Source organism: Python bivittatus, unplaced genomic scaffold (assembly GCF_059951505.1).
Source record: "Python bivittatus isolate LINGU-HERP-01145 unplaced genomic scaffold, Pbiv_v1 ctg000330_np1212, whole genome shotgun sequence".
NCBI classification, from domain to species: domain Eukaryota; kingdom Metazoa; phylum Chordata; class Lepidosauria; order Squamata; family Pythonidae; genus Python; species Python bivittatus.
In genome coordinates this window covers 5,044,722-5,069,847 of record NW_028277058.1, presented here as the reverse complement: position 1 = coordinate 5,069,847, position 25,126 = coordinate 5,044,722, and the positions used below count along the sequence as shown (strand labels likewise).

Sequence of the window (25,126 nt, the reverse complement as noted above, 5' to 3'; positions counted from 1 at the left end):
CAGCAAAATGTAGGTGTCAATGAATGAAAGCAGGATGTATGGGAAATTTACTTTAACAATTACATTTTTCTGTCAGACTGGAATACTGCTGTATTAATGTAGATAGTTAAGACAATATTTTTACCAATTCTCACACACATCCATTCAGTTTGATCCAGCAAACTTGATTTTTGCAGGTTGTTTTTTGTTTTTTTAGGTATATGGATGCACACATTTAAAAACTAAAACATGCTTCTTTGAAGGAAGTTTGAGAATAGTTTTCTGAAGGTTCTCATTGCAATAAATCACTAGGTGTTTATTGAACATCTTTTCATTATTTTAGCCCAAATGAAAATTCTACTCATATCTCTCTGTTGAGCCAAATTGAAGTACTGTGTTTGGAATTGACAAGAATAAGCAACTGAACAGCTCATGCTAGGTAAGTCTAATTTTTTTTTTATTTGTTATCCATTTTCAGAGACACAGAGTATTAAAAGAAAAGCAGAACAATCACAGGAAATTATTTTAACAATAACAAGTCTGATTAAAGTCTAGTCAAATACACTAATAAAACCATTATGTTCAATTAGAAACTGTCAGCTGGTGGCGGTTTTGGTAGAATGCTGATAATTTATTCCTCTCTCCAATTGTTCATTAAAAATTCATTGAGATAAGAAGAACCAGACACAGAAGCAGCAACATTAATGGATGATATACAGCACAAGCAAAATGCCTTGGTGCAGAGAAAGGAACGCTATAGGAAATAAACAAAAAGCAAATATCATATTTCATGGGCTTTTGTGTCAAAAGTTTATTTTTAACGGGATGGATTCTGGGTGTGACAGTATAGGCTGCAATGAAAGTATCTTTCTTTCTTCTATAATATGGGTGCTCTATCAACCCCCTTTCCAGTTTTGGGGTCCTGGTAGTCTTACAGCACCAACATTGGAAATTAGGAACACCATGAATCAACACTGAGCAGCACTGAGTACCATTTTAACTCCATCCCAGTATTTAGAGAGGATGTAAGGGAGGAATGGATGAATTGCTCAATGCAGCCGCCCAGAACATCTTTCAGCAGTAGGTGGTATAAAAAAAATAAAAAGAATCCATCACTGGGAGGAGCATCATGGGGCCTGAAACCTGAGACACTGCCTAGAGTTCATGTTTTCTTACCAGAGCAACAAAAAAGATGAGTTCAGACATTGCAATAAACCATATTTGTCTGTTGGACAAGCCCTAATTGCTTGGTACAGATGTAATGCTAAGACCAAATCATGATTTATAAGCCAAAGGGCTGGATTCATACATGACACCAGGCCCAAACAGAAAACTATGGCTCGTGCAATGTGTGAATCCATACACTCTTTGTTCCTCTCTCACACTCACCCACGACACCTACTCCACATATTCATTAGCTTTCTCAGCCTAGGAAGGTTCAGTCATTGTGTACCTTTCTGTAGATAATACTGAGCAAGATAGACTAAAATTCTAACCCCTTAAAAGTGTCTTCCTAATTCTCAGATCTCTATTTGCATAATGGAATGTCCATTGGTGCCAAGGACTTTAAAGGAATGATATTCCAGGATGTCCAAGAATAATGGAACTACCCAAAGTCTTTCCCTTTATTTCTAGGAGCTGTTATTTTCATTTTACAAGGTAAAAAAACAGTGAAGCTCCATTGAACATATTCCCATTTATCCCCAAAGATGGGAAATAATGGAGCACATTTCAATCAGGACATCCTGATGAAATAACAGACAAGACCGTTGTATCTGAAATAATCAAGAAGAGGGACTTAAATTTTATTACATTTTACCTATCATTCATGGTGATTTGTGTCATTTGTGTAATGATGTCATTATGCAAATAGCATAACTTGCCAGTGCCATACTTGCAAATTTAATGGATATTCAGGAATGTTGGAGACTCCCTTCCACCAAATGAACAAACTTTCACTGTAAAAACAAGTTAAAAATGAAAAAGACTGATCTTGGTGTTCTTCCTCTAGGTGCTATTTTTTAATGGAGTATTTTTTTAAAATTTTGGAGGCACTTTAGGTATCATATTTTGGAACAAGAATGGCATATTCTTGTTCCAAAATGTGATACCTAAAGTGCCTTCAAAGTTAAAAAAAAATCATCTGCTCATGTACAGTATCAATGGCAAAGAAACACAACCATTCCAACCCTCAAGACATATGCAAAGCATGAGATCAATATTTCAGTCTTGCTTTCTGGTCTTCTTTTATTCCAAATGCAATGTTTTTGTGCTTTAATATGGAATCAAGAGTCTGGTTTTTCTTTCTTTCTTTCTTTCTCTTTCTTTCTTTCTTTCTTTCTTTCTTTCTTTCTTTCTTTCTTTCTTTCTTTCTTTCTTTCTTTCTTTCTTTCTTTTACAGAGCTGAGCAGAGTTAGCAGGCCTTTCAAATTCTCTGGATTCATCTGCACAGAATGACAAGGGCCCTTAAAATGTAGTTCAGGAAAGTAGACTCCCTCCGTCCTTCCTCTCTCACTCTCTCTCTCAAAAGTATAAATGTGGTCTATATTGTAACTACTATTACAAGTCTTGTAACAGCTTCTGCAGCATCAATTTTATATTGAAACTCCTTCAAAAAACAAAAAGTCCTTTCATGGCACATGTTAGAGGCAATGAGGAAACTATGCTTAACAGTATGGTGTCCTAAGGAATCCTATCTTCAGGAGTTCGTACAGAGGTAACATTGGATATTCCTGTAAGGATCAGTGGTATATTAAGTACACCTTACATAGCACTTTTAATGAACAAAAGCTCTCTGTTCACAGTTGTACTTGGTAAAGTTAATGTAAGTTAACACAAACGTAATAGAAAAGAGATTGCCTTTCCACATACAGGGGGTCTGCTTGTAAGACTGGTGTAGATTATGTGAGAGACAGGAAAGGGTCTGCGTGGTGGTGAGTTCTCAGCATAGAATGTCTCCTTACTGGGCATTCTCCTAACTATTTGACCCATTCTTTAAAATACTTCTTTTTAAAGTTACTTGTGACTAACCCTAACCTAAAAATGGCCAATAGGATGTTGATGGTGTTGTTGTTATTGATGATGATAAGTAAGATAAGTGGATTCAGTTTTCTTTCCATAATTATTGCCCTTTAGCTTTCCAGGTTTGCCATATGCTTCACTTAGGATTGTGTACCACTCTTGAATTCGGAAGTACAACCCCATCCAAGTTAAAGATGGAATATCCCCAGATGTAGGTGGCCCAAGGGACTTCTGATGGGAACATGGCAGCTTAAACATCTCTCCACAACAGGAAGAGATGACACTGCAGCTGGGTTGGTGGCTGGCAGCAAGCACTGGCCACCCAGTTTGCTCCCAAATTAAGGAGGAAGCGAGGAAATTGGCCCATATGGTCTACAGACAGCCATTCCTCAAAAGCTAATCATAGAGACTGAAGCCCCGAAACAGCTTTCGGGTTGAATGGCTGGGAGGTGGGGGAACCACCTCAGTTCACCACTGCTGTGCAGCCTTTAATGGACACTAGAGCTGACCGATTCTCATTTCTTAAACACCTTGGTTTACAACTATTTTTAATAGAGAGACCTTCCTTCACAACAGTTAAGTAAATCTCTTGGGGCTTATCCTTATTTCTGGGACTATATTTTTAAATGAAGAAATAGAGCTTTAAGTTAAGCTGATTAATTCTCAAAAAGCTGGAGGAAAAGCAGAATTTAAAAGAGACTTAAAATTTACTTATAGTGAAAAAAGGAAGATTTATTGGTTAAAAGTTTTTTTTTTTTTAATGAAACTCCATCTGCAGCAACGAGGTTTGTGTTTTCTATGGGAAAGTTTCTTGTTTTGTTCAATTCCATTTGCTGATTGGTGGGGCTTTAAAAACAGAACTAGACTGTAACTTGATTCCTGTGAAATCCCTTTGAAGTGAACATGTGTGCCTGTAATTCTAGCTTGAAAGACACTAGAGGGCATAAACTGTAGTTTACTTTCATTTGTAATTAATTATATCTGGCTATACATTTTACTTATCTAAACAGAAAGAAAAAAAAGAAGAAGAAATGGCTAAGAGGGGTCCCTTGGAACAGCCATTAGAAGACAAAATAACCCTTTTAAGTTTACTCCAGTCAATGTTTGATAAACTAGGAACTAAATTTAAGTCCTTTGAAATAAAGATAGAGGAAAGAGTAGATAAGATGATTAACTTTGAAAAAGAGGTGGACACTGAACCGAATGTGCAACTTGAGTTCCAAAAAAGTCAGACTATGAAGGTGACATGAATAAAGAAGTTGTGAATTCAAATATGGATTTAAGAGGGCCAAAGGACGATATGGAAAAAGATGCTAGAATGGAATTACAAATGGAATCAATTGATGTTACAATGTTCAAAGGGAACATACATCTAATGGAGAAGAGCAATCTGGAAAGATTTTTTTACTTTGGATTTGCAAAAGGAACGTATTGCATCGGTGAGGTTGTTCCTAGGAAGAAACGAAAAGAAATTATTGGAGATGTTCCTGGGAGAAGACAAGGAGTTGATGGGAAACCAACCGGAAGAAAGAAAGGATTAAAGTTTAAGCTTTTAAAAAGTAAACAGAAGATTTACTAAGTGAATTTATTGTTCTATGGTTAGCATATATTCTGGGGCTTTCAGTAGTTATCAGTGGGATTTGTTTTGTGACCAGGACTGAATGACAATGTTTTAAGGATCTTGGTATAAAGTTAACTAAGGTTAAAATATATTTGCTATTAAATTTATGAAATTTTTGTTCTTATATATAACAGTAGTAGTAAGATTCTAATATGCATAAAGTGGAAGGATATGATATTATTTATAATTTTATTTTTTGTATATGGTAACAGCCACAATGTTTTTAAATGCATAAAGGTGGAAAGATAAGATATTATCTATAGTGGAAGAATGGATGGTGAAGCTGATGGAGTTGGCTGAGGTGGAGAAATCGACAGTTTTGAATTGAGATAAGACATTGTGTAATTTTAGTGTTAATTGGTTTTTTTTTTTTTTTTACTTTTTGTGGGATGTAGAAAATGAAATTATGTTGTATTGGTTTGATAATAAGAAATATGGGTTAATAGAATTAATGGAAATTATGTAGTAAATTTAGAGCAAGAGATAGATGCACATTGTTACTTACATCTGTTGCGTAGTGGGTTGGAAGTCAAATCTTTTTTTGTTGTTTTTCTCTTTTCCTTTTTTTGCACTTCTGGTTTTTCCATTTTTTCTTTTTCCATTTTTTTCTTTTTTTTTCTTTCTTAATATTAGTTTTGGTTAGTTTTTATTGTTCTTTAAAACATTTAATAAAGTTATAAAAAAAATAGGTAGGTGGCCCTAATGCCCACAGCCACTCAGTCTTGGTAGGATTGAATGGGATATACTTCTTTCCCATCCATGCCTGCACAGTCTCCAGGCACTGGAAGACAATAGAACCTCACTTGGCCAGCTTTGGTCATTATCAGCATACTGAGGATATCGAACTCCAAATTCATGGATAACCTTACCCAGCGTTTTTATATAGATTTTGAATATGAGGGGAGAGAAAGCATCAGGCCCTGTGGCATCCCACAAAGGAGGGCTCTAGGTAGTGACCTCCCCCCTCCCAACTAGAACTGGCCCTGAAGGAAGGAAGAGAACCAGTTCTCAACCCCTGGAATTGATCCAGAAGGTTACTGTGGTTAAGAAGCAAATGGATGGATGTTCCAACCCCCTCACAGATCATTTACAAGCATGACCAGGGCTGTCTTCATCCCAGCCTAAAACATGACTGAAATTAGTCTACAGAATCTGCTTCCTTCAAGGATCTCAGTAGCTACAATTCAGCCACCTTCTTGACAATGGAATGGTAGTTATCTAAAATCATTGGTTCCCAAGATGGCCTTTTGAGGAGGGGGTGCACCAGAGCTATCACCCCTTCCCTTAGAGAGGCTGACACTATAGCATGGACCCAATCACAGGTCACTTTCCTGGCCATCTTCACAACCCAGGAGGGACTGGATCCAAGAAATGGGGGGCTGAACTAACAGCACAGACAACCTGTTCATCTCCTCAGCAGTTCAAACACATTCCAGAGAATACTTAAAATTGGGCCCCAGGCACCTCAGTCAGACCTGCCCAGTCAGAGTCCAACTTGGCATGAATCTGAGCAACTTTATCTACCCGGTAGCTAGAATATTCCTCATAGCTACCCTGCAGATGCTTCTGTGGCCAGTCCCTGATTGATATGGATTGAGAAAGCCATTGGAAGAATCATTCATCAGTGGAACCAATTACCCAGAGTGGTGTTGGGCTTCCCTTTTCTGGGTGTATTCAGGAAGAAGCTAACAGCCCCCAGTTGATTGGATTCATGAATTGAACAGATGGCTGAACTTGACAATTTAAATGGCCCTTTCCATTTCTGCTATTCTATGCGCTATGTGTTTCTTCTATGAATGTTTAAATGAAGTATGATGGACACTAAGACATTCATTCATTGCTACTTCCCCTTGGTGCACTGGAGTCTGTTTTAGCAAACTACACTGATTCATTCCATGATGGATTCCTTTATGCATATTTATTCTTGTTGCTAACTTAAAAATAAAAAGTTCTTCTGTCTGCAAAGACCTATTTTATTTCTATATTGTTACTGTGTTTTCATATGACAGCCATCACTATATCATTATACATCATAATATTTAATTATACATTAAAATATTGGGGGTATAGGTCTTAAAGCCTGAACGTGTTTCTATGAAAATGAGTTCCACTGGCATCGGTATATGATTCACTGGCAGAGGAAGTCAATTATGATTGAAGACTGTGATATCTAGCAGATAGTGGCTTTTTAACAATCAAATTATAAAGACCATACTCCATTAGAACTGCATGATCACACAGCATACAAAAGCTTTTGTTTTCTGTCTCTTGTCAGATTTTATGGGCCTAACATAGCTTAGCTAATGTAACCAAGAACAGTAGCTATATTAGATTATGGAAATCCTATTTATCTCCATGAACTGAAAGCACAGGTGCAAGAGATGAGAAATTCTCTTATGATATATCACACTGGTTTACATTGCTGTGACATTCTGAGAGGCATCTCTGCGCTCACTATAAGACTCTGGATGACTAAACACTGAGAATATGCACACATTATATCTGCATCAAGATCTATTTAAATGCATGAAAAGGAATTCAGTCAGGTATTGCTCAGCAACCTGACTGTTGGAGAATGGGGATAATTATTTGCCATGATCAGAAATGTACATTTATTTCTCAGGGATTAGAAAGACTCTGGAAGACAACATCAATTTGTTTCTTCTGGTTCTTTCATGTACTGGAGAGGAGAGAAATGGGCAATGGCTAGAGCCCCAGTTAATACAAATAAAAAGATAGGCCAGTGATCCAGCATTACGCTTTTTATTTGACATGTTAGACTCCTTTAATCATTAAATCATAAAGCGCTACATGAGTGTGGATTGGTCCCGAATCATCAATTCAGTTTGGATTGTCAGTTTGATTTTATCTGATGATTCTGACATCCTGGATTTTCTGAGCTGATTAAAAATGGCACTGGATTGGATAATTTGATCTGAATCATCTGTTGGGTTCAGTCAGCATGATTTAGAGATTTGATCAAATGGTCTTCAACCTGAGTCTTTGCATAGTCCTATAAAACACTTTCACTGGAAAAGTACTATAAATGTGAGAGATGAGGTGAGTTTTATAAGGTTCACCCTGGATCTGAGTCATGAAGATAACATAAAAATAGCCAGGGGGGGATCAAGCCAAGAATCAACTTAGTCCAGCATCTTATTTCTCACTGTGACCGACCAGATGCCTTTGAGGTGCTTTCATATCCCGCTCCCACCAGCAGTGGGTATTTATAGGCACTCTGCCTCCACTGAGAGGTAACATGATGCAACCTACTGAAGGTAGTATCACAGGATGTGAGAGAATAGATGAAGATGGGAAGTGATGGTAGGATGGTGCATGAAGACTTTTTTTAAATGTTAGCTTTAACCAGCAGAGTTCTTTAGAGAAGGGGTCCAATTTCTTCTTCATCCCTAGTTGTATGATGATGATGATGATGATGATTTATATAATATATTAATGTGCAGGAAAATGGCTGAAGGAGTGTTTTGCCAATTGTCAAAGTGGTGATCAGATGTCCAGGCAATTGGTTCTTTTAGTTCTTTTAGATCCAGAGACAATGAACACACCAGTAGGTAAGGAGATTTTAAGCTCTATTGTTAACTCTAGCAAACCGATGTAAATAGGAATACAAGAGCATAAGATGGAATTAAACAGGAATACATAGGCATTGTATAAAAGCATAACATACCAAGCAAGATGATAAAACTCTTCCCCTACTGTCGGGAGCTACCATATGGTCACAGCAGAGAGACCCCAAATTGGTTTAGATAACACAGCACCTAGTCCCAAGGCCTGTGTCCATGCTCCAACTTCCAGGGGCAATGGCCAGGGCTTTTTATTGAAGTCTGGCACTGCAACCCCATGACTCTGTTCTGGAGTCAGGGGCCCTGAAAGTGACCTTGACTAGATGTGATACCTGCTCCAGAGCCTGAGAACTGTACAGATAAGCTAGTGCTTAACCTAAACAATCCTGAGGGTTTTCCTCCCCCTGTCCCCAACTTCTAAGTAAAAGAGGAAAACAAGATAGCTAAGCATTCTTATCATTCAAAGTGAGCTTTCTTAACATGTACAGGAGAAATCAAACCATGTCACATAAACTCCTCCAAATAACAATGGTCTTCCACATTACCACTACAAGGAGTATTTCAGAGGAAACGTTTCTGCCCCCAGGAGCTTGCCCCTCACTCCTGGCCTTCCGTAAGGCTGTGAAGACCTGGTTCTGCCACTTGGCCTGGGGTGGGGAGGGAATACCTCAAGCATGGGGATGGCTAGCCCCATAGAGGCCGTCTGTCTTCAGCCTCAGATTTTTCATCTTCTTGGACTCTCCTTCCCCTTTTTAGTAAAGTTTTTAACTGATGTTTTATGTATCTATATCTATTTATGTTATTAATGTTTGTTGTGAGACGCCCAGAGTTCCCCCATTGGGGGAGATGGGCAGTTGAAAAATTTAATAAATAAATAAATAAATAAATAAATAAATAAAATTTAGTATAAAGAAAACAAGAGAGGATTCTACTCTGCAAAGATCCCAGCTCTGGCTTTTTAAAATAAAAACAGGAGAGTCTTCACAGCCACTTTGTACATGTTTTGTTGTTGTTGCTGCTGCCATTGTTTCTCCTGAGTAAGATCAAATTCTTGCTTACATTCACCCTGCCAGAGATGAATTTGCTCCCAGCAGAATCTGGGATGAAATTCCTAATCCCAATCAAGATAATAGAACTAGCAGAGTCAGAAACATATTGGTCTTAAAAGTAAGATAAGGAGCATCGTCAGTGGGACCTGGGACCAGATAGGAAGCAAATGTAGAATTAAGGAGAAGCATCATACAATTGGGGAGATCATGCAAGTTGGATGTAAATTTCAGCCATCATTTTGAAATGCATAGACAAAAACACACCGAGACTGAAGACAAGAATGACATATTTTTGATGAAGCCATTACAGTCTTCTAGTTTGTCTTTCATTTCGGGAGGAGGAAGATGGTTCAGTGAAAGGAAATAGGAGATGCTTTCATTTTCTTATGCCCTCCTTGTCATTATTCCACTTAAGAGAAAGAACTATTTTTATTTATTGAAAAGAAAGCAACAAAGCAAGCAAACCTCAGAACAAATACTTTATGCTCCCAAAGCCTACACCAAAGGTGTTATTTGAATTAAGCAAGAACGGGCTCTGACTATAATTTGTCATGTTAGCCTTCAAAATGAGAAATATCAAAGAAGTTAATAATCATGATGTATCAACTCATTTTGGAAAAAAAACCCTTATTATTTCAAGAAAGATTAAAACAACAAGAACATGGTGAGTCACAATGACACCAGTACAAGGTTTTTTCAAGTTTTGTGGTGCCACGTTCCCCTAAATTTTCACATATGAAGACTGATCTTTTTCATTCCTCGATATCACAAATTAAGGAATAAATAATAGGTTTTAACTTTGGAATGGTTGAGAAAGGCAGTGATTTTGGAATGTAAGGCTAGCAGTAAAAACCTTCCGCAGAAAGAATTCCTTTTATATGCAGGATGCATATTCAAAGGAACACAGGATGGCGTTTTTTGACAGTCAAGGAATTGGTCCTTGCTGCTGTATTGTGAGACCTGAAGACATAAAGAGAAAGTGCTTGATGTGCCTTTTGAGCATAGATGGTGAACGTTTTTAACCTCACTGCCCCTTTCTAATAGTTACTCTATGGTAAATAGATAGTTAACATAATTGTAAAGGCTTTACTAGTGAAGAGGCATCAGCTGCAATCTTAAACTCACTGCCTACTTTCTGCTTAGAATTGGGCTGAAACAATATAGTTTGGTGACCAGAGACTTACTGAACAAAATAGATATATGTACACATAAAAATGTGGGAGAATGTTTCATCTATTAATCATAGTTATGCAAATAAGTTCTTATCAAAAAGAAATACATAGACATTATATTCTTCATTAGGTGCTTAATTCCCAGTATTTTCAATACGAGCCAAGCTAGAAATTCATATTTATCCCACTCTGCCTGGAAAAGTTGGTTATTCAGAAAAGCTGGAATACAATCTTCTCAGGATGTGATTTTGCCTGTGTATGCAAAGCCAGTTCCTTGTAAGATACACTCCAGACCAGGGTTTCTCAACCCTGGCAACTTTAAGCTGTGTGGACTTCATCTCCATACAACTCCCAGAATTCCCCAGCTGGCTTTAAGTCCACACATCTTAAAGTTGCCAAAGTTGAGAAACCCTGGTGTGGAGCATCCTTCCAATTCTGTTCAGATAAGTAGGAAGAATCTGAGGTTTTTGGCTTAGCTGTGTGCACAATTTAAACATCCAGTTCAAATGAATGTTGATCAAAAAAAATTAATCATGTGTATACACTAATAGGAGAAACCAATAGAGAGAATTGTTTTACCACAGATCAGGACACAAGATAATACTAAGGGAAACACAGGTGCCATTCATGCTGTGAAAACATTAGGCACATTTTTTGGAATGCAAAGTAGCAGCTTTGATATATGAGAGTTGTCAAGGCTCTGTTACTCTAACAAACGGACCCTCTACTTTACTGGGGAAGGAGGGAGTGAGAAGGAAGCAAAGCCATGTACATCCTTGAATCTATTCTCTAGGCACAAACGTAAGCATTTAACAATAAACTGCAGTCATAACAAGAATTCCTCACTTAAAAGAGCCATCAGAAAAATATAATAGCATATATGCAAGCAAGGTTATTGAATAGTATAATTAATTCAAGCTAAATGTTATTCCAATCACCATAGAGTGTTAGATTTAGGGTGAATTTTTGTGGTCAGTGGTCAGTGTTTCCCTTACATCTATGTTACAATACAGATTTATTACTGGGGTTAGAATTATAGTTAATAAGTTTATTGGTGTTAGAGTGAAATTAGGGTTGGAATAAGGGATATAGTTAAATTTAGTGTACGGATCAGTACAGTATGGGTATGATGTCCTGTTTTGGTTTAATACTGATAAGTGTGTTAATATGTTATTAGAAAGATCAACAATGTTTAAAAATGTGAATGTACTTTTGAACTATATAGCAAAAATCTGGGATGTGTTACTATATGAAGAACTACTGAGCTTGATTTATACATTTGTGTGTGTGTGTGTGTGTGTGTATTGGAAAGACAATACAACTCCTGGATTACAATCTTGGTTCTATAATATGTGTTCACTTTTTGTTTATGAACTCATTCTGTATCAATATAGTGGAAAGACTGATCAGTGTAACTCTGGTCATAGTTTAATTAGGTGTTTAAAAATTGGGTTGACTGACTTTCTCTGTATGTAATATATGTTGCTATTTTCTTCTGTTCTGCTGTTTTTTCTCCCTGTTGTAAGTTATTGTAGTTTTGCCTCTTTTTAATTTTTCTTCCTTTTTCTCTATATTAAACCATAAAAATAAATAAATGTCTAAGCTCAAACCTTAAAAAGAATTAAAAAAGGAATTAGCTTTCATTTGAAGCAGATTTACAGTTTTGAAGTTCTTTTGGAGCTTGCTTGGCAAGACCTCCCCCAAAGAGTGGATGAGAATTTCATTCAATTCATTTACTTTCAAATAGCTTATCAAAATCTGCATTTTTTTTTTATATATATAGGACAGTCATCTCTTGAAATGCAAAAAAAGAAAAGGAAGGAAGGGAAGGAGGGAGGGAGGGAGGGAAGAATCATTTGGATAAAAGATAGATTATCAAATGTGTCCATTTTCTAATTAAATCTCTTGGGAGATATTTACTGTCTTTAATGGCTATTCAGGTTTATCTTCTGAATATTTATGCTTCTATTGTGTTTATGATAGCTTTAATATTGTACTGTAGTCACTTTATCTTTGTGAGCAGTGAGGTTGTTAGGCTGAATGATAGTGACACCCAATCACCCAACAATTTTCATAACTGACTGGGATTTGTACCTGGGTGTCCCCAGACCATGATATTTTCATAAATTAAAGAAGTGAAAGGTATCTGAAAAGTCTAATGTAGTGTAATGTGCAGTTAACATTCATATTACAACATTTGCTATTACATCCCTGATAAATGGCCACCCAATCACTGTTTACAGCTCCTAACAAAGGAGGTTCTATCATGGCTGGTGTGGGTCTTCCGGGCTGTGTGGCCGTGTTATGGAAGTTTTGTTTCCTAACGTTTCGCCAGCACCTGTGACCGGCATCTTCAGAGTGCAGGAGCACAGACAGGAGCAGTTCTTTCTGTGCCCAGGGTGATGTGACCCTTTTGTGGGTATTTATAGAGATCTGGGGGGGGGGGGAAGGGGGGCATTTGGGGGGGTTGGGTTACTGAGTGGCTGCTTGTTTTGGTTCTATCACTTTCTGAAACTTCATGTTCTACTTTTGAACAACTTGTCCCTAGGGATGGAATCCTAGCTGTTTTCCAAGTATTCAGCATTCAGTGACTCTCACATCTAGTACATAATAACCTTTATCTTCCTTCCTTCCTTCCTTCCTTCCTTCCTTCCTTCCTTCCTTCCTTCCTTCCTTCCTTCCTTCCTTCCTTCCTTCCTTCCTTCCTTCCTTCCTTCCTTCCTTCCTCCCTTGATGTCTACACCAATGCCATGTATTTACAAGCCCAGAAATTTGCTTTGAAAGAAATAAGTCCAAGCTGGTATTGAGAAATATCCACACATTTTGTATTAAGAAATACCATAATAGAAGATTTTATGTAATAGATGCTATCAATCACTCCTGGCTTTAAAAGAGGGGAAAGAATCCTAAACAGTTTCATCTGCATGAAAATCTTGGAAAACACAAGTTATATAATACAGATAGCTGGAAAGAAAGGATTTGCTGTTTTAAATTGGGATTCATGCTATCTTTTATTCAAATAAAGGGACTGAAGCATATTTTGCAATTTGCAAGTGACAGTTAAAAGCCTTGTTCTTGGAAGATGAGAGCCTGCAGTAAGCATATATTTCATCATCATATAAGCAGAATTAAATGAAACAGACACACAAAGACTTACACACACACTTTTCATAAAGACACAATGTTTTTGGCCCTGTTCCTTGAAACAAACTGGTTAAGCTAGGCTGCCTGCACTTAAGCCTAACACACTCTAAAAGATCAAGAGGTGTTTTGGATATTATATGTATTCTGGCACTGATGACGTTGCTTTTTGGTAACACTGGAAATGTTTCGGGATGACATTTTAAAAAACCATGTCAAGTTGCCCACGGGTTAATGTGCCCTGCCAGCAACATAATAACCCCCCTGTTTTGCCATCGCACACAGACACTCCCTTGGCACTCTTGAAATCTTTCTTCTGATTTAATAGCTGGTCCATTGGAGGTCCAAATCTGAATTAAGGCTGCACCAGAGTATGGAAGACTGTAAAACTTAAAGCCTCTTGTGCCTTCCTATTAAGATCCTAATCCAGCCCAAGTCTCTTGAACCTTCTATTTATTAATAATATTCATTCTCACAATCACTAATTCTATAAAAGGTATCACATCACCTTAAGACCCCATCAGTTTGAATATTTCACTGCAAAGCACAAATGGGCCAGTTCTATCTCCAGACTCATCCTGAAGCAAGTTTCTTGTTCCATCAACATCTCTGAATGGAGTATTCAAAGCTGCTGTATTTGTGTGGGTATGAAACAATGAAATAATTGTTGCTGTGATCCTGATAGTGCTTCCATATTATGGATAACTGATATCTACCATCCAGATCTGTCTGAACACTGAGAACAGAATCTGAGTTTCTCTTCCATGCTAAACCACCAACTGAAGCTAGCTGAGAAAGTTGTAGGTTTAATTACTTCACATTAGCCCAAAGGCAAGAAATGTTAACAATTAACATTAAGGCTTAAAATTAGCTAATCATTAATGGAAACAGGCTACTGGAACACATAAATTGTTATGTCTTGAAGAATTTGATATTTTTGTCTTCTTAGTCTGCTCTTTCTCACCTAAGGCTAATGTCACCCACATGGTAGTGTGGGCATCTGGTACTGAAAGAGATTGAAGGAGGCATTATTTAATGAGAACAATTTGAGCTGGGCTCTGGCTCTGGCAAATGAAGATCAAATGCCAAAGTAATGTTAGTCTGTCATATTTCATTTTGGCTTTCCTTCTGTTTTTGTCTCAAAAAGAAAAAGAAAAAAATATCTCTTGATATAAATGGTATCCTCCTCTGTGATGTGTTTTTCTTTCCTCCTACAGTTATTGCTGTTTGAAGAGAGAGAGTCCAGGAGAGAGTAGGATAGCTTAAAAAAGAAGAAGAAGAAGAAGATGACGACAACAAAGAAGTTCCTTGGGGTAAAGTAGGCTCTATTGCTTTGAATCAGAGACAGTGTATTTTTTTTTTCCTTGTCTCCTACGGCTTGTAAATCAGCTCAGTGTGTGTCCTTGTGTGTCAGTTTTGCCTACTCGCACTCAAAAACGCCACCAGCATCCTGTGATCACAAAGGAAAAAATAGTCATGCTGTAGTGAGCAATAAATGCGTGACCAGAGGGATGAGATTATTTTCATTATCGGCGGTGGTATCAGAATACACAACTCCTCAACAGGAGCTGTTTTTAAAGCAGCTCTGTTTGCTTACTCATATGTTGTCTGCTGGAAGAAGGAAGAAAAGGGCCAAAGGCATTAATTTTTACAATCTGAGAATTCCACCCAGCTGCAGTAGGAGAGGTCAGGGGTTTGGTAAATCTATCAGTTTTACTACGATTTAGCTCAGAAGTAGGCAACTGTTGCTGAACTATAATTCCCAGCATCCTTCACCTTTGGCCATGTTTCCTAGGGGTTCTGGGAATTTTAATTCAGCAACAGCTGGAATGCCACCTGTTACTTGCTATAGGTTAGCTGATTTGGGCTCTTTTCCCTAAAATGATAGCTAATCGCAACTACTCCATCAGGATGCAGAAGAATGAGAATTGAAAAGTAAACACAATTGGTTCTGACTCGTTGATAGCCAGCTGTATGATTTGCCTTCTCTTCTCTAAAATGTTTCCAGTGAAGCCAGTCATTATGAGAATTACTGTTGAAGACATGATGCCTGAGTGTTCTTGTGTTCCTTGTCCTCTTATCATCTTTTCAATTTGTGGCGTGTATTTCATATTGTGAACTGACAGAATGGGACTGTCTTGAATCCTTCTGCTTTCTTTTTCACTCTTTAATTTGCTTTGGTCGAAGGTTAAGACTGTCCTCAGAAACACAAAACTTTGTCTAGACAGTGAGAAAAAGAAAGCTCACAATGTACCATTGATAAGACTGAGCTTAGACACTTGGAAGAGTGAGAGGGCTCCCAAAAAGTCCATAAATATTCCATGATTTATAGCATCAAGACTCATACTCATACTCCTACCCTTCTGACCTTGTCTCTAAAATATGCTCACTACTCCCCTGAAGGCTATTTTGCACATCATTATTCAACCAGTTATACAGGAGAATAAGAGAAAAACACCATACATGCATTTATTATGTGTGAAAAGCATACACATATTTATTTTAATTCTTTGTGTACACATTTTGAGTAGATAATTGACACTGAAGGACTTATCACATATATCTAGAATCACATAGTGCACTGTATTGATAGAGTTGTTTGGCTTGGACTGGGGAAACCCAGGTTTAATCTCCACTCAACCACAGAATATGATGATGACTTTGAGCCAATCACTCTGTCACCCAACTGACCTTATGGGATTGTGAGACAAAAGGCTGGATATAAATGCAAAAATGCAGTAAAATAAACCGCTGCACACCATGATCTACTATGCATAGAAGATGCACACCCCCTTGCCCACTCCAGATTAAGTAATTCATCATATGAAATAGCCTTGAGCTCATGATGAAAAGGCAACTTTCCATAAACAGTTGCATTTTCCTAATATTTTTAATGGCTGTCAGAAGATCACTTTTTTAAAAAAAAATGAGTTATGAGTTAGTTGTTGCTTACCCTGGATTATGGAAAAAATGAGAACTCTATAACAATTAAGCAAATGTGATGATAAAATAAAATGTCAAGGGCAGCCACATGCTCCATTTCTGCAATTATTTTAATATCGCTTCTGATTTATTACAGATGGCTGAAAAGCAATGATTAGAAATTTGATTGTGTGAGAGGGTAGGAGCAGTAATGGTTAAATTTTCTGCTTTTGCTCAGATATCTGAAATGCTGGGTAGAGGACATTTGTAAGACAAGGATGGTGGTCACTGATTATGTATGCAATCCTTCCTATACCAGCTTTTTCTCCTGAAAATCTCCCCTAAATCCATTTTTCCTTCCCCATTTTCTTTTCTTGGAACCTAAGCTGGGGAAAATAATTAATACTCTCCACCTAGATATTCTTTAAAAACTTCTCCCTATCTGCCTAGCTTTCCCTTGGCAGTCGGGTGGTTAGGAATTCTGCATTTTTCTCACAGTTAGTTCCGCTCCCAAAGATATTGACATATCTACTAACACTTGCCTTCCCTACCTATTCCTGATGGGCTTTAGATGACTTCATAAAAAAAAAAAAAAAGACTAGTAAAAATAAGGGATTTGATGCTTTAAAATCCAACCCCAGTCTGTATCATCCTGCTTTTATTCCTTCTTTTATTGGATATTGGCCTGTATTGGATAGGCAGTTATTATATTGGATAGGCAGTTACTTTGAATGCTTCCTGTAGCAGGACTCAATTGGATTTAGTAATAGAATGCTATATTGCTTTGATCCAATAAGCCCCTGTGTGCTGGGCTTTGGGGATTCATGCCAGCCTGTTACCGATGTAAGAATTAAAATATTTGAAGACATGCAACTATTTGGCAATTCAGACAACCTTTTCTAATAAGGCCAATGCAATTGTTTTGCAAACAGAACTTTATATTGCCAATTTATCTTTAGAAAGGATCTTCCTGCCCCTGCCCACCCCCCCTCCAAGTTTCCCATGGAGTCTATTATGTCAGGATTGAACACCAAAATTTAGGAAACAGTTGTAAGTGTTCCAGAACTAAAAAAAACCCTGAAACTGTAGTTAATTACAAATTAATGCAGTTTATTAAAACTATCTGAGGCTAATGGCATACAGGCAATTAAATTAGAGCTTGATATTCAGTAGTTACAATTAACAAGTTGCAGGTTAACACACAGATTGTGACCATCTCAAGTACTTCACATGATCTTCAGCAGCATAAAAGTTAATGCTACAATGATATATTGACTGTAGAAAAAGTAGGAAGACCAGTAGATACAGCAAACTTTTTGCCAATAGAAAAAGTAAGGAATGGTGGGGGTGGGGGCAGAAGTTGAATTCATGGAGAAAACTTAAGAAAGGACATACAGAGAAGTCCTCAGTTTGGAAGGGAAAAAGGAAAGTGGTTACCTGCTCTCATTGTGTTGCTTGTGATGGAAGCTGCCTTAGTTTCTTTTGGATGAAGGAACACTAAAAGGGGAGAAAGGAAGAGAGCCAGGAGTTGTCAGACAGAATAATTATTCATTAATAAGTTGTCAAACAGAAAGAATATATTTTTTTTTCCCCTTTTTCCATCCCCTTCCTGGACTGAGAGGGAAAAGAAAGAATGAGGATATTCTTTAGCATAATGATTAATGATAGGCAGGACCTTGCTAATGATTTCTCTAAACAAAGGGTTTTGTTGAAATGATCAGATTTAACAATAGCAGTAGGACATGACGACTGGAGCACTGGAAATACAGATTATTTAGATGTTTCTTTCACATTCCATCAGAAAAGTAAGAACAGTATGTCTCTCTGGATGTGTATGCGTGTAGCACGTGCATACATATATACATACAGAGTGTATCCTGTCCTTGCCTTCTTGCTTAAATAGAGGGATGCAAATCAGCAAAGATGTTATTTGCTGAATATTTCTGTGGCTCTTGTCCTTAGCCAATGTCTGCGGTTTCATCAGGATGAACAGAGGAATGAGTGAGAAGATGAACAGTGTTCATCAGGCTACTTACAGAAGCTCAGGACAGTGCTTGGCACAGGTCCTGCCCGAGTTTCAATGCTGGAGAGCATCCCGCAGGCCTCTGCCAAGCTAAACGGAGCCTCTCCTTTCAGCTGCCCTTTTATCACAATGTGCTTGAGCTTTCGAACAATTCTTCCTCTTGGCACACAGACATCCTGCAGTGATATCTGCAGGGTAGTCGCCAGTCACCTCACCTCCTTCTATGATACCTTCCATGGCCAGCATTACTACAAGGGAGTTAACGCCATATGGAAGGTCAGGGACTGTTAGGGTCCACCTGAGAAGTAAAAAGTCAGCAAGTCTTTCTACTTTGGCTAAAATATGACAGACTAGTCCTCTGATCAGCTTAATACTACCCTTAGCTAATTTAGGGAGCTCTTGCTGTAAATAAGACTTTCAAGGGCAGAGGGAGGGCAAACTCATGAGAGATTCTGATATAGGGTCACTGGGTGACAGTTTCTGCATTGTCTCTGTGTGTGTGTGTGTGTGTGTGTAAAACGACTTAGTTTTACAAAAGCAGCACTGCGCTGTTGTGATGCCAGGCTTGCGGCTTTTGTACCTGTGCTGCGATGTTGCACAGGCGTCCCAAAGAGGAGGAACTTGTGGCCGGGTGATGCAATGCTGCTTTTGTGATTTGATGAAAGCCACCCTTGCCGTGGACACCCATAATCCTGGGTTGCCTTGGCTAACTGGTATTGAAAGAAGAGGGGGGAATGATATATCCTAGCGCAATGCCAATCCCGTGATAAATGAAGTGAAACCTAAGTCAAAAGTCATATTGCAAAAGATGCAGGTTAAGTATTTGGTTCGGTGTATTAAAGAAGCTGATACAAGTTGGTCAGATTATCTAGCTTCTTTCCTTTGTTTACTGAAAAAAGTGATACAGAAAGGCCATCACAAGACAATTATTATTATTTTACCAGCAAATTTTGCCTGTAAAAATCAGCCTTTAATGTTATTTTTTAACTCTATTTCTGCCAGAATTTTGGTAAGCCAGGGACATTCTCTGCGGGCATCCTGTGTCTCTGCCATCTCTTCTCAAGCCACCTAGACCTGCCCACCAGTGTTTAAGCTCATACAAATGCCAGCTTCATTATAAAAAGGAGGCACTTGCTGCAAACAGTGTTTTCAGCCTCATGACATTGACCAGGGTGCTGGGGCTTCACAAACAGTAAGCCTGTTAAGGGAGAGGAGCAAGTCACGTAACATTTGCTTAAAAGACTACAATCTGACTCTGTGACTTCCATGTATGAATGAGAGAACTTTCATATCATGTCACATCATTACCATACATTCTATTTTCCTAGGGAATTAGATTCACTGTGTGATTTATGTGATTTCCAAGAGGTTTTCCAGGAAAAGGGAGGGGGGGGGGGCGGCAATGGCATGATATAACATCTGTATTTCTATGCTCTGAGAACTTATGAGAAGGGGGACTGGATATACTATTCTGATAACTCATACAGTCTATTGGGATCTTGTTGGAATGTTTTGGGAATTTAACCTTTGCAAATACTGCTGGAAACTGACCTTATCTGCTGCTCTCACGTTATGTAGGGAGTGGCACTTATCTACAGGAATAGTGGAAACATTTGTTTGCTTACTTATTCAATCTGCACTTCCTGAACCTATACAAAAACTAGCATAGGGCTATACACTGAAACCATGTTTTCCTAAATTAAAATGAACAGAAAATTGTGTACTTTAAGGAAAAGCACACACAAAATTCATCAGGGAATAATATGTACAAAAGCAAAATATATTAAAGAGAATAAAATTAGGAATACACTAAGAAAAGGTGGGCAGGACTGTGCATAGATGATGTGAAGCTGGTAAATAATACTTATCTGAATAAGATCTTTTGCACTTTGCTTTCTTTCCCATATTTTACTCATTCTTTGTTTACTTAAAAACCGCTTACTCTGATTTTGAAAAAGTAAGGTTCATTTCTACCTAATGGCATGGCTTAAATGTATAGAATGCTCATTGATCACCTTTTCACAGCACTGAGCAGATATTTATGCCTCTGTACTTTAGTTCTGCTTTGATTTCCCTGTAATAAATCATGTTATCACTTTCTAATTCCATGCATCCTTTGTTTCATTACAAAGTGGGCTTCCTTTTTGCACTTCTGTTATTTTGCTAGCAGACAACATTTAGAAAAGGGCATGGGGATGGGAGGGGAGGAAAGCTCATTTATCCAGACACTTGCCTTTCTGAGTTCCTTTGTGGCAACTGTCCCTTGTCCCCGAGTAGACCTGTGGCCTTATTTGCTCTCTGCAGCTGTTGATACCACCCAGCAGATGAGTTGTGATATGAAAAGTTAAATGCAAATTCTCTCCCAGGAAAGCTTGAGCCTCACATATGTCTCTGAATATGGCTTCACAGTCATCCACCCACATGGGTTGTGTTACATTTCTTCAAGCTGGTTAGTTGAAGAAAAGACACAACTGGCTTATTTGCCCAAATATGAGTTCAACTGTTCTGTTGCAGCAAAGTAATTGGTGGAAGCACAAGGCATAGTTTTCTGAAGTTTTGTATCCTCATATCAAAACAATCTGCTGGAATCATCAGCATATTTTATTTTTTTTAACCAACTACATGTTTAGTCATGTTTAGTCTTAGCTGAGAGAATCTACCCTGATTTTATGCTTATAGCTGCAACCTTGTGAGTTAGGTTGGATTACAGATAGTGACTGTGGATAATCACACTTGGAATTTCAGGGTCAGATGACAGCTTGAACCTAGGTCTCCTGATCCCAGTCCAACCACTGCACCAGACTAGCTGTCAAACTAACACATGAAAGGGAAAGTGACATGATATAACCAGTTATATTTATTTATATTTTATTAGCCTTCAGCAGGCTAATTATCAGAGCCAGAAAAACTGGAAGGTCAAGAGAAAATGGCTACCTGGGTCTAACTGATTATTAGCTTTTTTTTTTTTTTTAAGAAGAAATGTGTGTGAACATTCTAAATATAGTGTTACACTTGCATTCTGTAATACTGTACAGTGAAGTTTTGATTTAGCAAACCTTGGATACAATGGATGAAATTTTCATCCAACCATCTTCACTGAAATTTCAGGCAAGTTCATTGCATTTCACACACCTACACATAATCACACACATATGTAATTACACAAATGACATAAATCATTTTGTGGGGTAATAGATGTTCAGGTTATGCTAGTCTATGATTGTAATAAATATTTGATTGATTGATGTTCAGGAAGAATGAAATCCTCCCTGTAGTTCAGTCTAGTATTGAGCACCTCATTTTCAGTAATGGCTTTGAAATCCATCGATGAGAACAAAATGTATTTTAGTTTTATTAGATTTTATTTGACACCAATTTTAAAAAGTGCTTCTTTACACAGCTAATAATTAAACTTCGGAATTCCCTGCACCAGGTAGTCACCAATTTAGATATCTCTAAAGAGGACTGGACAAATTAATGGAGGATCTGGGTCTCAAATGTCTGTTCATTCTTCAGACATCACAACTTAATTACTGTTTAGTATCTGTAGAATCACAACCAACATATCTTAAATAACAGGGAACAGCAGGTAGGAAGATTTTATGAGTTATGTTCCTGAATGCATCTGATTGGCCATGATGTGACACAGAATGCTGGATTAGATAGATAGTGGAACCATCAGTGCTCTTCCGTACAAACTCAGTGGCAAAATCTCATCTCAGCCTCTCTGAATATGCAAATGAAGGGCCTTTGTATCACTTTGGTATAAATGTTATTAAGTCTGGCAACAGATATTTAACACCAAGTGTTAAATGAAGCTCAGCTTGTAAGGAGGAGTCAATACAAATTGAAGTTTGTTTTTTCATGCCGCTAAGAGTGCTTTATGAAAATTTAAACAGGTCATTTTGAAGATCATTCTCTCCTCTCTCTCTCTCTCTCTCTTTCTCCTATTTACAGTTCCCAAGATTATTTTGTTCAGAGATGTGTATATACATGTGACCAGAGCAAAGCGTGCTGAGCAGTCATAATCTCACTAAGCTGTAAAAGAAGGATTTAAAATTCATGGAAGTCTACTGTTATTGCAAAGACCAGAAATTTTGTGGAGGTTTTTTTGCAACAGGCAAGAACAAACCATGGCTGTATCCACATGAAAACACACTAAAATCTACACTAAATATTAGTGTGCTTTTGTTGTTGTTGTTTAGTCGTTAAGTCGTGTCCGACTCTTCGTGACCCCATGAACCATATTGCGCCAGGCCTTCCTGTCCTTCACTGCCTCCCTGAGTTTGCTCAGTTTCATGCTCATTGCTTCAGTGATGCTATCTAACCATCTCATCCTCTGCCGTCCTCTTCTCCTTTTGCCTTCAATCTTTCCCAGCATCAGGGTCTTCTCCAAAGAGATCTCTCTTCACAAGTGTGCTTTTACCCATATTAAAATCCAGTTCTCAGTGTATTGATAACAGCACCAACACTTCACCAATGAAATTAATAAAAATAAAAATCTATGTCATAAAATAATTCAAACTTTGGATTAAGACATGATCAATGAACTTGGCCTGAAGTCTTTGTCATCCGTACTTCACTCTAGAGGTCTTCCCAAATCATTTTCTTGTCATTACTTCAAATTATTTAATATATTCATATTCCATTTTCTTCTACCATTAATTCATAGGTTTTTTTTTTTTTTTTTTGCACAGTGCTGGTCCTTTTTCGGGTTAGAGAAAGAGAGTGGTCAAAATATAAAAGGAGAATAATCCAATTATTACTTGAAAATCATCATATCATTAGTATTATTCATGAAAGGAAAATATTAAAGCTGTGGAAGAAGAATTTCACACAGCATGTTAGTATGAGCAAAATACAACTTCTTAAAGTGTTAAAGTAGCCACATTTTTTGGTAGGCTCATATGGCTGTTTCACCAGTTGTTCCCAGGAGTCTGCACATATATTTTGTATGCGCCAACAATGCTTTCACTGTGCCCAGCTAGGTATGCCCACACACAGCCAGAGAAAGCCTTCGAAACAGCTATACCAAGTCTTCAGGGAGACATGGCTGCTTTCACACTTTATGAAGCATCTCTTTTGAATGCTTTGCCCAGCTCTAGAAAATAAGCCTGCTTATTTAAATGAGTAAATGAGTTATTCCATCCACTCACCTTTCTTTCAGTGAATGGACTGGAAAGATTTATGTGCAAATGATCCTCTTTCTGAAATGGAAAGTAGTGAACATGTTTATCATATAGATGATCCTAGATTTAAATGCTTGGCCCCTCTAGGTAGGAATGGGACAGGATTTTTTTTTTCCCCTGAGAAACCAGAAACTCAGGTCAGTTGATACAGTAAACAATATTAACCTAACTAGACCGAGAATCTTACTACATCATGTTCCTATGAATGGTTAACCCCTTGTGCTTGAGAATGCCATGCATAGCTCTAAATCAGTGTTTCTCAACCTTGGCAGCTTTCAGAGGCGTGGACTTCAGTTCCCAGAATTCCCCAGCCAGCTGGCTGGGGAATTCTGGGAGTTGAAGTCCACACCTCTGAAAGCTGCCAAGGTTGAGAAACACTGATCTAGATGGTGTTATTTTTATTAGCTAGCATATCCAAGTAGACAGATTTCTTTAAGAAAACATGATAATTTCCAAGCTATGGGTTGTTTTTTTAGTTGCTATTATTACAAGCAAAACACCAACCTCAAAAAGCACAGAGATACACTTAAAACATGTTTCAAGTGTGAAAAAAATAGTCTTGTTTAAATAATATTGCTTCCTTGCACAATGCTTTTTACACACTTAGCCAAAGCCTAGTATGGTGCTCTTTGTGTGGCCATTATTCATTTAGTGCACTTTCATCTTTGCATGAAAACATTTCAATTAATTAGTACATTAATTGCAAGAACCATCTATTTCCCACCTGACTTTTATGTCACAATGTCAATAAAACTTTGGGGTGGGGTGGGGTGGGAAGAGTTGCAAGGCATATTATGTTTTGCCTCCTAGTTAATGGAATGGCAAATCTGAAAATCGCAATGAATTGCAATAAATTGCAACATTATTAAAATAAATTAGGTTGATTAAAAAACTAGAAATACCAATTTGGAAGTTTTGAATAAGTAAGGATGCAGATAAGGATTTATTTCAAGGAAATATGGATATATGGTTTTAGAAGAAATGGAAAAAATTAAATTGCTTCTTGCTTTTTCATAGGCTTTAAATGTCAACACTGTAAACCAGTTTCAAATGACACCCAAGGAATGAATAAGGACAATGGAACCTTGTTCAGGTATTCATTTTTCATGGGTATTGAATGTGTGATGCCATTTCTAGATGGGGTATGCTGGTCCACTGATGTGTGTGCTACACACATCTCTGGATGACATGGTTGCTCCCAGTTTGAGTCCTGTGCATACAGAGCTATTTTCTCCTAATTTGGATAGGCACCTCTAATAAATATAGTAGGTTGTTTCTAGTCTTCTGTCTTAACCGCAATGCCAAAGAGTTTCTCTGTAGTTCCTTTAGAGTTGGTATTTGAATGACATTTATAATTGTAAGCCACCCAGAGTCACCGCCTGGGGGAGATAGGTGGCATACAAATTTAATAATAAAAAAATAAAA

General features: G+C 37.7%; 1 long non-coding RNA gene across 9 annotated transcripts in view; it reads left to right on the top strand.

Annotated features, from left to right (window-relative positions):
• Nucleotides 1-25,126, top strand: part of LOC112541514 (uncharacterized) — a 220,299-nt gene that overhangs the window by 120,580 nt on the left and 74,593 nt on the right. For all 9 annotated transcript variants that reach the window (XR_015796357.1, XR_015796355.1, XR_015796359.1 and 6 more), the window contains exons 2-5: nucleotides 323-418; nucleotides 14,785-14,880; nucleotides 22,470-22,632; nucleotides 24,719-24,794. This is a non-coding gene — a long non-coding RNA (uncharacterized LOC112541514). The remainder of the gene's footprint in view (nucleotides 1-322; nucleotides 419-14,784; nucleotides 14,881-22,469; nucleotides 22,633-24,718; nucleotides 24,795-25,126) is intronic.